Here is a 13,214-nt window from a genome sequence, read left to right as displayed (position 1 = left end):
TCTTGGAACAGCTCTTGTGCATCACAGAGAAGCACAAGCTCCACTCACACAGGAGGACTCCACACAGAGATGTTATCCAAAGGATTGAATCCAGAAGGAGCTGCTGGTGTTTGGTTAATGCACCTCCAAGCTACTAACACCTCCCCTGTAATCTTGACTCAAGGGGACTCCATCTGAGCCCTTCCTCTTTGAGTGTGATGGAAAATTCTCCTGTGGGTGACTGGAAAGAATTTAGAGGAGCAGCTCAGCAGTGCCCAGAGTATGTGTTTGTCAGGTGAGCAAATTTTAGATTCAGTAGCTGGAATGTTATTAGGTGATGTAACTGTTCAAACTTAAGGCTCAGGGGTAGTAATCTGAGGATGAGCTAATTAACTGTGCCATGCAGCTGAGATATTCCTTCAAAAATCTTCCTTGAACTCAAGAGTAATGCACACTGAAATCCTTGCAGCTCTTTTAAAAGGCATCTTCCTGTTCTTTGGATGATGAGTAGATGTTGTACAAAGAAGATTCTCCCGATACACGGGGTTTGTAAAATGTGCTAGTGGTCTGTGGGAGTCGTCCATATCTAATTGTGGGATGGAGTTGCACTCAGCGTGACAAATTTGCTGGGAGAAGCGTGGAGTAGAGGAGTGGGAGTCCCAGGGCGGAGATGCTGCTAACACCCAGCAATAACCGGTTACCCTGCTTGGCAACCCCCATGCTGGTCTAGGTAAATGGAAATGACTTCATTATTTGTTTGTCCCTTGTCCTAGTGCCTTTTATTTTTAAGCCTGCATAACGCAAACCACAGCCCCTGGGGAGCTTAACGAGGGTCTAAGTGGCACCACCGTTCCCTGCTAACAATGGGCTTTTGTTGTTCACACTTTCCCTATCAGAGTGTCCCGGAGGAACGTCCTTGCTTAGGAGACTATATTGTGATGTTATGACCTCAGAGAGGGGTGGGAGAGGAAGGGAGGGTTCAGGTGTATCTTTAACTTACTTGAATAACTTTCTTCTAGTTGTGTTTTCTTCCCACCAGGATCTTTAATGACTGCTCCGAGGGGGCTGGCTCTGAGCTATAAATACAGGCGCGTTATCACCCGGCTGTATTGTGTGCGAGTGCTAATTTCTGTGCTGGGCTTGAACTTGTTGACTTCTGCGGTCGCTGTCAGGAAATGTTGGGTGGGAAAGGATTAAAGAGCCTATTGATGTGACTCGGAATCTCGGGCCAGGAAGGCTGCTTGTATCATCTTAGATCTAGGGACGGTGGTGTTGATACCCAGCCTGGGCTTTTTTTATAGAGTCGCTTTAGTCAGCTCCCTCCCTCCCACCTCCCCCACGGCGAGCACACTGACTCCGGCACTCCAGGCTGGAGTCTCCAAGGAGGAAGTAGACCCTGTAGGCGAATTTCCTGGTATTATGCCATTTTAACAACCTCTCTCTTGATTTAGGTGTTGCAGGCTGGCTAAGAATATTCCTTGACACTTGAAAGGGACCTTTATTGTTTTCTTAATTTGTGAAGAATTACCTTTTTTTTTTTTTTTTTTTTTTTTTTTTTTTTTTTTTTTGTCTCTCCAAACTTTTCTTTGTAGGGTCAGACTGGAGCCATGTTATTGTTGTTAAATTTAGATCTGAGACTATATTAAGTTCTCTGGCAGTCTGCCCCAGCGCTTTCACTTCTTAAAACAGGAAGGCAGGCCTTGGCCTACTTGTGCTCATGTACTTAAAAAGGGTGAGAAGACGATCTTTTACACTGCTGGGAAATAAATATAAAAGTGCACTGTGTATATACAACCACTGTCCTGCTGGAGCCAAGGGACAATTTCAAAGGTTGAAACTCTTTAGGTCTCATGTTATTGAACAGGAATTAGGTACATAGTGCCTTTTTGGAAAGTTTGTCCCCAAAACAATTCTGGCACATGAAAAGATCTCATTCTGTGTGGTGTGGAGGGGAGCAGCTGCAGCAGTGTTGGCTGTTGGGGTGTAATGGAGAGAGCCATTGGTGCAGCAGGGTTGGTTCCCAGGGCTCGCAGCTCCTGCCTGCATTTGGGAAAGAGCTCTTCCAAAGCCTTGTGCAGGGTCTCATTGGAAAGGTTGGTGCTGAAAATGTAACCTCCTAAATTATGTTCGTGCATCTCAGAGAAGGAAACCTGGCTTCTGAGATTCCCAAGGTTCCTGTGGAAGGCAGAGAGGAGGAATGCTCAACACTTCAGGAATAATGACTCACTGAGATTGTGAAGTCTGGCATTTGGGTTTGGAAACTGCCTCTCAGCATTCAGTGTGAAAACAGATTAGAGTATCTGTCCATGTTTGTAAAGAACAATGTTAAATTATTAGTCCCTAAACCAAAAAATGATGGGAAAGGGAGAAAGCATGGCTACATTAGTAACTTTAAATTTTCCTGTTTAATTGTAACCTTTCTCAGCATTTTTGAGCATACTTGATTGACTCCTGCTTTTTACAGGGATGGCCCATCCAGAAGGAAAGGAAATATTGCAGCACCTGCAGTTTGTTCTTTTAACAAACTGTGGCTGAGTGCACACAGATGGCCCTATGGGCTGCAGGGCTGTGCTCCCCTCAAATTTGACTCTTTCTCTGTGCCATTTCTGTAGCTAATCCTTCCTATCAGCAGACAGCTAGGAGCCAGCAGCCCATTGAAAAGGGAACCAGACTGAGGACAGGCTGCTGAGAGGAGTAGAAAAACTGTTCCTTTGAGGACTCTATAGATTTTCTTTTTTTTTTTTTTTCCCTGTGTAAAAGCATTCTTATTCTGATATAAATGATGGGGGTAGGGGGCCACAAACTGTGATAAAAATACCTCTGAGCTTCACCGAGGCTCTTTCTACCTTTTCATAATTCAGGAGTCTGTCAATCAGAGCCCCAAAGGAGAGGAGGATGTGTGAGGCTGTCTGGGAGGGCTGGGGGCAGCAGACACAGCAAATACCACTGTCCTCCAGACTGCTGCCAGTCCTCATTCTCAGGATATCACTGCAAATGGATAGGCAAGAGCAAGTGACCCCCTCTGTGGGAATTAAAATACATTTTTGAATTAATGGTGGGTGCAGGCTGTTCCTACCATGGAAGGGTTCAGGTGCTGCCTGTGGGTCTCAGTTCAATGCAGGGGCTGGGCATTGTGTGTTCAGTGGCACACTTGTGCATGTGCAGGGCAGAATAATTTGCTTTATCATCAGAGAAGAGCTCAGCATGAGCTTCTACAGCACATGGAAAAACCTGATCAGATAAGGGTTATTCTTTACTGTCTTTTACTATCTTCCAAGCTAGCTGCACAAAACTGAAATTGAAAGCCCTTGGGCCCCACCTCTTTACCAGTATCTCAGCTCTTCCAGTTTTATGTCAGGTGAAGTACAGATGAGGAAGCAGTCTTGAAGTGGGCAGTCAGTTCAGGCAAGGGATGTTTAAGCAGGCCAAGGCTTAGTAAGGAGGCAGCAAGGTCTGGAGGATTGCTGGAATTTTGCAGTAATAATGAAACTTTGAAGATAAAGTAGATCAAGGCTTGAGCTGAAATACCATATTCCTTCTCTTCTGGGAAGGCTTATAGCAAGGGATAATGTGGAAAGATGATTTAAAATTTATGTTCTCCCATTTTCCAAAGGAAAACCTTATAATGTTGCTTGATCTGATTGGTTTTTGCTTTTGTGTGAGTATTGTTTTGTTTTTATTCTTTCAAATCAATGCATCATTCCTTAGTTTCAAGCAATTCTTCACCCCAAAAAAAAAACTTCAGTGCCAGAACTGAGAGGTTTTTTTTTCCTTGGAACCAGTCCTGCCTGCTCTTATCTTCTGGCTCCTGCAGCAGGGCCAACAATAAGCCAGGACTCAGAATTCTTTCTTTGCACAATCTCCTTGACAAACACTTAGATGAGCAACAAGAAAACCTGAAAGAGTGTAAAAGGCTCAGGCTTTCTGATCCTCTGAATCGTCAAATAGATAAATTCAGGATTGTTTTAGCTGTGCTAATTTTGGAATTGTATTACTCAGGGAGGTTGCAAGGGGAGGTCACTGGGTGGAAAGGTTATTTCTGTTTGTCACAGGATCTAAATTCCACAGATCTATTTTCTAGGGATTTTCCTTCTTTATCTTGTGTTTCTCCTGGCCCTAAATTCCCCTACTGCCTAACTGGCTGCTGCCTTCTATCTCAGCACAGTGGGATGCTCTGGAATGACATGCAGCCTGTGTTACTGTCATTATCTTGGCCTGAAGCCTGCAAGCTTGTGAGGCAGAGCAGTCAGTTATTTAGTGCCTTGCTTCCAGAGACAGGAGAGCTGGAATCTATGATCAGTCTTTTCTAGTACCTCTTGGATCCTCTTAATGTGGTGTTTTCTTGTTTGCCCCATGGCCTGTTCCTGTGCTGTCCCAGCACACTCCTCACAGCACTGGTGTCTCTCCCCCTGTACACTGCTCTTAAACCCCAGTTTTTGCCTCTCAGTTCCTTTGCTGTTTGTGTGTCACTCCCCTGATCAGGGCCATTGCACTTCACTGCAGTTTGCAGAGCAAGGTGTTGCAATTTCGTGATTGTGTTGGTGTCCAAACAAACTATAAATGAATTGCTTTTGGAGCCAGGCGTGTGGATGTTGCCTGAGCAAATAGGCTGTGACTCCGTCTGCTGGAGCACACCTGTCTCCTCAAACACAGGGGTTTGCTCTCTGTGGAGGCCTGGTGCCTCATCCGCGTCCCTTCCCCGGAAGAGCCAGGTGTCTCCTGGCTGCAGAGCCTTTAGAGCCCCGCTGCATCCCTGGGCAGGCTCCGGCCCCGTTATCAGCGCGGGCGGGCTGGCCCGTTCCGTTCCACAGAGGAAGGAAGGTAGAGTCACAGATACTGAGACACGGGAGAAAAACCCAGATCAGTGGACAAGATGTCTGAGGCATATGATGCTTATCTGCTGCAGTGGGTGGAGGAGGAAAGGGCATCCCTTATCTCTTCTCTAGTTCCCAGCCCGCTCTGGCTGCTTAAGGAGGCTCACTGGAGTCTTCCCACATTCCTGTACCTTCAGGTTCCTGCTGGACAGGAAACAGCTGCTGCTCCAACACCCATTACATCTCAGCTGGTAGTGTCATTTACAGTCGGATTCCCAGGATCCCAAAGGGTTTGGGGTGGAGTGGGTGGGAGTGGGGTGGAGGGGCTGCTTGGTCAGTGAAAATACCTCCCTGGGAAAACAACAAAAACATTGAAACTTGCCTAATTTCTTGAGCAGTTGGTGAAGCTGGCCTGTGATACTGAGGCATTTCAGGAAATCAAACTGACCCTTTGGAAAGAATTGGAGAGTTACAATGCGTGTAAGACTTAAATAGTACTGAAAGGTAATTGCTGTTCAACATTACAGGATGGGGCTGACCATTCTATTATTTTATATCTGAAAGAAATCTGGAAATACAGTATTCACAAGGGAGATTTCTATTTGTCCAGATGCTCCTGTGCAGCTGTTTGGGTATAGAAAAATATTGAAAGCTACAGAATTAATGAAAACAGAGACACAGGTGCTACTTGCAGTGAGAGAACACAACATGGCTTGTGATCTCTGACCACAGCTCCTGACCTTAAAGCTCATCCCATACCAGCCCCCTGCCATGGCAGAGACACCTTCCAGCACCCCAGCTTGCTCCAAGCCATGTCCAGCCTGGCTTTGAGCACTTCCAGGGATGGAGAAGCCACAGCTTCTCTGTGCCAGGGTTTGTTCTCCACATCTCTTGGTTTGTGTGTGTTCGGTCTTTTTCAGCGGAGCCAGGACATGATAACTTGTGTTTTGACATCCTTATCATATATTTAAAATTTCCTTTCTTTTGAATCAGTTCTCAAGGACTTCATAGATGAAGATATTTCTATGACATGTGCAATGCTACCTTCTGCCACCCAAACCTGATAGGGGTAGATCTATCATCAATGCAGTACCAGTGCACAGCTACAATCCCACTGAGGTATTTAATCTGGGATGAATGTGGGGAACAGGCTGTCCAGATCTATCTCTACTATGATCTTCAACAAATCTCCCATTGTTGTTCCTCTGTTTCCATTGCTGTCCTTTACACCTCACTGTGGGCTTGTGGAAGACTCAGAACATCGTTTGGAACTCTACTCTTGTTATGAAACAGTTTCATTGTAGTTGCCATTTAGATGAGTAAAAATTCTAAACAAAAGATGTGGAGGGAAACAGATATGAATCCTGTGAACTTCTGTAATTAGATGCCTGGTTCTGCCTGTATCAGGGAAAACCTATCTCTGTGAGGGAGATTGGCATCTCTGTGTTGTTCATCCTGCACGTGGATATAATTAACATTCTATTGCACTGATGCCCTGCGGGTGACCTTGGTGAGGTTCCAGTGCTGGACTCGCCTGTCTATTGTCTGACACTGGTTTACATCTTCAAATACATCCTTCCTTCCTGTGCTCAGGAGAAACTACTGGGGCCAAGTGTGTGGCTCCTCCTGTCTCGTTGGCGTCTTAGTCTTCGTGGAAACTCCAAAATGACACAATTCCTTTTTCAGGCCTATTTTCCTACCTTAGTTCCTCAATATCTTTAAATTGCTGACCTTCTGTCACATCCACTACTTGATTCACACCTTGTCGTGTTGACTCTGGCTGACATGATTTTGGCCAGATTCTTGTTTCTCCCAGTGTTGGGCAAACCTGGATCCAGGTCTGTAGGAAGGTAAAGGATTCAAAAGCTCATCAAACAGAGGTGATGTGAAAAACCCAGCCAGTGCAGTTGTCAGTGTTTGTGTGTGTATGTCAACAGAGAGATCACTTTGGAGCATCTTTTCCCCTGTCTTTTGTGCATATATACTCTCTTTCTTTATAGGGAATTGTCAGGTGAAGATGGCAAAGAGGTGGGAGTATAATTAAGAACAAAATCCTGCCTTCATTTATGTCCCTGTTCGTGAGTTAATGTTGTTACCTGGATATTGCAGACTGCAGTCAGGGCCTGCCATTTGGGTATTGAAAGTACCAGACTCATTTACAAACAATAGAATTCTATCAAAATCACCCTCAAAGAAAAATTAATCTCATTCAAAATGAACATTTTTCTAGAAGGTATCTCCTTCCTTCAGAAATAGTTGTCTCTATTGAAAAGCAATTTTAAAAGCATGGAGTAAAATCTTTGTGCTTTCAGTTTGGGGTTTCCCACTCCCCAGTTGAACATACTGTGTAGCTTTTGTGAAGTGTGTTATTTTGGCACCTCTCTCCCCAAGAAAGTGCATCTCTTCTTCTGGATGGCGACTTTGCACTCCATTGTACCTGTAGCATGTGAGGTTTTGTGGAATAGTTGTTCTGTTGTGTCTGGGTTCAGATAGCCATTTTCCTATGACCTCTGTCCCTGGTGCTGCCCCACCCTCTGTATTCCCAGTGTCCCTGTGCCTCTGGAACAGCACTTGGCCCTGCTGGACCTGCACAGGTCATTCCCTGAGCTTGTGGATGATCAGCTCTACTTCACAGCTCCTCTGGGCTGTGTTCTGGTCTTTCCAAGTGAGGCAACAGTACAATTCCCTTTTTTTCCTTGCTGCTTGTTTGCATGGAAGAAGAGGAACTGAGTGTTTTGGGGGTCCTGTACTTCCCTGTTCAAACAGGCGTTGGATGGGCACATTGGTTTGGAATAGAGTCCCCTGCCTGGCTGAGAGTAATTACTACTGTATCTTGGGCTGGACTGAATGAATGGGTTGCATAAATGCCCCTCTGAACCACTCACTTGTCATTCCTACAGCTTTTTCATTTTAGAGACCCAACATTTCATTCTAATTGACAAAGTTTCAATGGCAGACTCCAAACCAGAAGCAAAGCATTCAAAGCAGGGAAAATGCAGGAGGCTCTGGAGGTCATTCATATATCAGAGGGTCTGGACATCATTCATCTGGAAAGAATTCAAAATTTGCCATATGTTTCCTTTGTAAAATATTTATAATGATATAACAAAAATATATAAATATTGGAAAATTGGCCATTTTCCATGGTATTTAAAATATACTACGTTGTACCATATAAGCTAAATTGTAAGGAAACTGGTCAATTTTCTAAATTATTTCTCAATCTTCAGTGCATTTTGATATATACATACCGTTGTATGTCTAATAAATATATATTTATGCTATAAGGTTTGGGAAATACATTCCTCAAAATGTGTGTATGTATTATGTATGTGTGTATATAAATGGAATATATATATTTTTTTGTTTTGGGTTCCTTTATTTATTCTTTAACACACAGCTGACCTTCCAGATGCATGCCAGAAACCCAGGGTTGTTTAGCCCTAAATGATGATGTTAATAATGTAAGTAAAAAAAAAACCCCGAATTTTAAAATCAAAAGTCATTGCTGATACAATTGGAAGCAGCAGAGCTCTACTTGTGCATGTCCTGGGCCATGCAGGCTTGTCACTTCCCAGCTTTTTCAATATGATTTCTGGAGGTTTAGGAAGTAGAATATCAGTCTTCAGGCATTTGGAGACCTATCTGTGAAAGAAAAGTTCAAGTTGTGCCTGCAAATTGTGTTTTCCTTTTGTGCCTCTGTCCCTCCTACCAGCCCTCCAGTTCTGAGGAGACTCCAGTGGATTTCTGAATAACTCCAGCAGTAGGAAACTACTATTCAGAGAGAGGTCTGAGCAAAGGCTGATATAGCCAAGATGATGTTGGGATAAACAGAGAGGCTTTTTTTCTCCAAAACATGGACTGGGGTAACTCAGAAGGAGGACTTGGCAGGCTGCTCCCATCCTGCCAACATAAGGGCTTTTTAGAACTAAATTAGTTTTAATCTAAGGTGTTAGAAAGGAGATTAGAACTAGCCTTTAACTTGGTGGGTATAGATTTTTCACACTGGGAACTTATGTAGCACCTCTTGTATTTATTGGGCAAAGCATTTTGAGTTTTGCTGAACTACTGTGGGGAAAAAAAATGGATTCAGCATAACCCCAGAAGAAGAAGCATTTGGGCACTGACCAAGCTCCCCAGGGAATGCTTATGGCTCCAAGTCTGCCAGAGCTTCAGGAATATTTGGACAAGCTCTCAGGGACAGGGTATGATTGTTGGATGTCTGTTTGCAGGGCTAGGGGTTGGACTGGATGATTCTTGTGTGTCCCTCCCAACTCAGGATATTCCACAATTCTATAACAAATTGCCAAGTTGCAATAGCCACCCTTGCTTCACCTTGTCTGTCCGTGAGTGCAGACTTGTACTGGAAGGAAGGGACACCTTGGAGATATTTTACACTTGTGGAAAGGAGGTGGTGAGTGTGAGTGAGTGTGGCTACATGGATGGACCTCTTGTAATTTTGATAGGCAAAGGGTCTTCTGTTAAACTTCAAGGGGAGTTCCAGACACTGATCAAGGACAGGCTGTGTCTCTAAATTTCCTCTCTGACCTGTTCCTCCTGACTCGTTAATCCATGTTAATTTAAATTTATGTCCTGTGCTTCAAAAATTATTTTCAGCCACCACTATTCTTTGGGCATCTCTTGCCATCTGCCATGTGAAATGTTCCAGCTTGACTTCATTTGGTGGAACATTCCTTTTCCTGTTCCACCCTCTGTCCCTGGCAAGTGACCTGCCCCTGCAGCACAGGCAGCAGCATGTTTTTACGTGTCTGCTGTTCTCTCCCTGCCTGGGAGAAGCCGGGGAGCTGCAGATCCGTGGCACTGCTCCGGTAGCATGTTGGCAGGCACATGAAGCAGATTCTCCAGTCACCCTTAACGCCAACAATGAGATTTATTATCTTCATTGCTCTTAGGGAAATTAGCCCAGGGAATTAATTTATGGTGTTTTGAAATGCTGTTGTCTTATCGAGTGACTGCTTGCTTATGGCCAAACTCCCTGTTACCTTTGGTCACAGAGATTGCGTGTTTAATGTGAGCTTTAACGGGGGCAATTAAAAGGGCACAAGTGAACACAGTCACACTCCAGGCCGTTTATGGCATTTGATCCTTGTACGGCAGGAATGACCCCTTCCAGCTCACCTTCTCTCTCAACATTGTATCTGGGAAGGGAGATAAATTCACAGTTAATAAAGATAAGGCTGGAAAACTCCCTTTGTGAACTTGTGAATAGCTCACAGGTTGCAGTTCAGTTTGTAACAGCAGGATCAGCAGCAGCAGTATCTTGTAATTCCATGAGCCAGAAGGAACCACTTCTGAGGGAACAGGAATTGTGAAATGATAATACCTTGCTTTCACTGTACTGGAAAGCAAGATTTCAAGGGTTAAAATCTGCATTAGCATACTATTGATTAAATCCTTTCATTTCCCAGGGTATACACTGCAATCTTTTGTGATTCTTCAGCATTTCTAGAGTAATGGTGCTCTTGGCAGGGATGGCTCTTGTGGGTACAGTGCTTATCCAAGCATCCACAGCGGTGTTGAAGATGGAGAGGTGACTCTTGCCCTTCTGTCTCCTACATTATTTATGTTTGTATTATCATTAATTAATGATTTATGGAGCCCATTTTGCAAACCATGAGTCCATTTAGGGCAGTATAAAGCAGCATGGATGTAAAACATGAACGCACACAGGTGCTTGCCCTGTGCACAGAGGCAGCCACCTTTGGGATGGAAACTGGCAAGAGATAGAAAAATGTGCAAAAACTATTTAGCCAGAGGGCAGAGCGCTGTATTCCAAGAGCTGGAGAAGGATAATGAGAATGTAAATATTCTGAATTGTATTCAACATCAGCTTCTCTTGCAAGTTGCTTGTTGTAGTTTGAGTCAGTGTCTTTGCTGCACAAAGTAGCACAACCTCAAGTGGATATTCCTCCTTGAGGGAGTTTCATCTCCAGTACCTGGCCAGGATGTTGAGAGGGTTATTTCATCATGGTAATGAAGATGTATGTGTAAGATACAGTACTTTTCTCCTATGAAATTAGACTCCCCCCAGTTAAACAGCTATCTTGGGTTTTGTATCAAACCATACATCTAGGAGTCCCCAAAAGGCTCATTTTCCCATAGTTCCTGCAATGTCTCTCAGTGTTTTTCTCCTTTCGTCTCAACTCACATGTATAGCTCTTTGGTTGGAAAGGTGCTCCAGGAGCTCCTCTTGAACTTCCATTTTCTTTTAATTGTAGCTGGTTGGCTCTGTTTCATATGCCAACTCTGTCTTGTTGAGGATTTTTTGTTACCTATTGCTATCATGTGATAGCATTAAAGGTAGATACCAAATCCTGCTGATGCTCAAAAACATATGGTGTGAGAAACTCTGAGGAGGTCAAGTGACTGCGCTCACTTGTTCTTCATCCAAACAGGTTGTATCTTTGTCATTTTGGAGCTGGACAAAATGTCCTGGGCAGTCTTTTCACTGTAAACATAAATGTTGAGGTCGTCATGCATTGGGTGTAAGGATAAACATCCTCGCTTGTATTTAAACGTCCATCTTCCTCTCTCAATCAGATAGTGGAATGACAATTGTGTGGGTTTTTTTTTTGTTGTTTATTTTGCTTCTGTGGTGTGGAGCACTTGTATGAGCTTGGCTCGTGATGGAATATCTCAATCACTGGCATATCACACACAGGTTACATCAGTGCAGCTGAAAGCTCTCTCTGTAGTTATGCCACACAGGTTTACCTCCATGCCCATAAAACCACATCCACCAGGGACCTCATCAATGCAAATACACGCAAGAGCAGCTAATGAGGATTTTAATTTAGCTTTAAATGCCTTTGGTGCTGGGTAGGCCTTTACAGCACCAGGCGGGGAAATCTCCAAAGCTCTGGTGGCTTTCACCATAAATGTCATTGCACTGTATTTATTGTTTGTTTTAGCTGCGTTTCTAATGACCAAAAAGCTCCTTTCTCAGATTACACCAATGCTGTGTGTTACTTCCCAGCACCTTGGTTTGTTTAAACATAGTGCAAAATGCAGGAATTGTCCAGAAATAATTTTCCCTTATGGGACCAAACGTGCGAGTGGGGGAGAACTGACAAAACATCTCCGGAAAGACTCCAAGGGAGAGCCTGGGAAGGTCCTGACTTCACTGGGTGACAGGGTTTTATGGAGGTGTGTGCTGAGGTGTTACAGATACCTGTGATCCTCTATCAGCATGGATCCTTGGAAGGACTTTCCCCAGGGTTACTTGATAAAGAACATTTTGCTGTATGTAGTTGAGCCAAACTTGTAAGATTAAGGTTTGTCTTGCCAATGTTTTATAACTGCCCAGACGTTTGCAGGCAACGATTACTTATTAATGCTGCTGTTATATTGAGTGTCACCTTTCCTTCTAATTCCTTCAATCCTCAGTGAGTCATTATAGACTTCAGAGCTGACTTCAACCTTTCTCGAGGCCTGTGTTTGCCAGACCCTATCAATGGGAGATTTATTGCCCTGAGGTGGTATTTTCCAGCCTTGGTCCAGAACCGGTCTCGTTTACGACAGGGTAGGGGCAGAGTTTTCAGAGGCTCACAGTCTTGATGCTTGTTTGAGGTTTGAGGCACCTGTCTTAAGGTGTTACATGCTCCCACTATGAGGTAGTTCTGGTGCTGCTCCTCCTCCTCCACTTCTTTTTCCCTTTACTTTTTTTGATTTTCTCTCACCTGACACTTGCTCTCACAAACTTTCAAGAGTCCCTTTTGCACCATCTTTTCCAGCTGATCTCCTACCCTTGGAGTGTCTGGAAATTCCAGCTTTTCTTCACCTTTTCTGCCTCTGCAGTCAACTCCTTCCACAGCCTCTCTCTTTTCACTTCCTTTACAGACCAAAGTTTTTGTAACCCTATTTGTCCTGCACAGAAAATTTATGTCTGGTCATATTCTGGCAGCTAGCAAAAATTAGTCTGAGTCACCAGCTGGCTATGATTTAAGGCCACAGTATCTTATGTAATACATAACTTCTTTAAATCTGGGGGAGAAGACCAAGATCCCCAAGTCCCTTTTACCCAGACACTGAGATGCTGGGCTGTACCGTCCCATGTCAATGCTCCCTGCAGTAGGAGGACACAAAGTGTTGGGCAAAGGGACCTGATGAACTGCTGGGATAACAGTTCTTTGCTGTATTTCTCCAACTGGTTTAGGATTTGTAGTACAAGCTTCTAGGAGTCTGTTTGCACAGCTGGAAACCTGCTGTAGCCAGCATGATTCCTCTATTTATAATGTCCTACTGCCTGACATGTTTGGTAGCTTTGGTGAGGTGCCTCTCAGATCTCACACCAGGGCCTGGCCTTGCTGTCAAAACTGTACCATCCCTTCAGCTCTGTGTCCAGCCTCAGCAGAGACCAAGGATTAGCTTTGCACAAGCTTGAAGTACAGAAAAAACAAG

At 44.1% G+C, this 13,214-nt stretch overlaps 1 long non-coding RNA gene across 1 annotated transcript in view; it reads left to right on the top strand.

Moving 5' to 3' along the window:
- The window catches only part of LOC146766001 (uncharacterized), a 54,364-nt gene that overhangs the window by 18,645 nt on the left and 22,505 nt on the right, over nucleotides 1–13,214 (top strand). The window contains exon 2 of the long non-coding RNA XR_014958659.1: nucleotides 12–274. This is a non-coding gene — a long non-coding RNA (uncharacterized LOC146766001). The remainder of the gene's footprint in view (nucleotides 1–11; nucleotides 275–13,214) is intronic.

Source organism: Lonchura striata, chromosome 15 (genome assembly GCF_050655825.1).
Source record: "Lonchura striata isolate lonStrDom1 chromosome 15, ASM5065582v1, whole genome shotgun sequence".
Taxonomy (NCBI): domain Eukaryota; kingdom Metazoa; phylum Chordata; class Aves; order Passeriformes; family Estrildidae; genus Lonchura; species Lonchura striata.
Note: the sequence above shows the minus strand (reverse complement) of the source record. Positions and strands in the feature narration are given on the sequence as shown.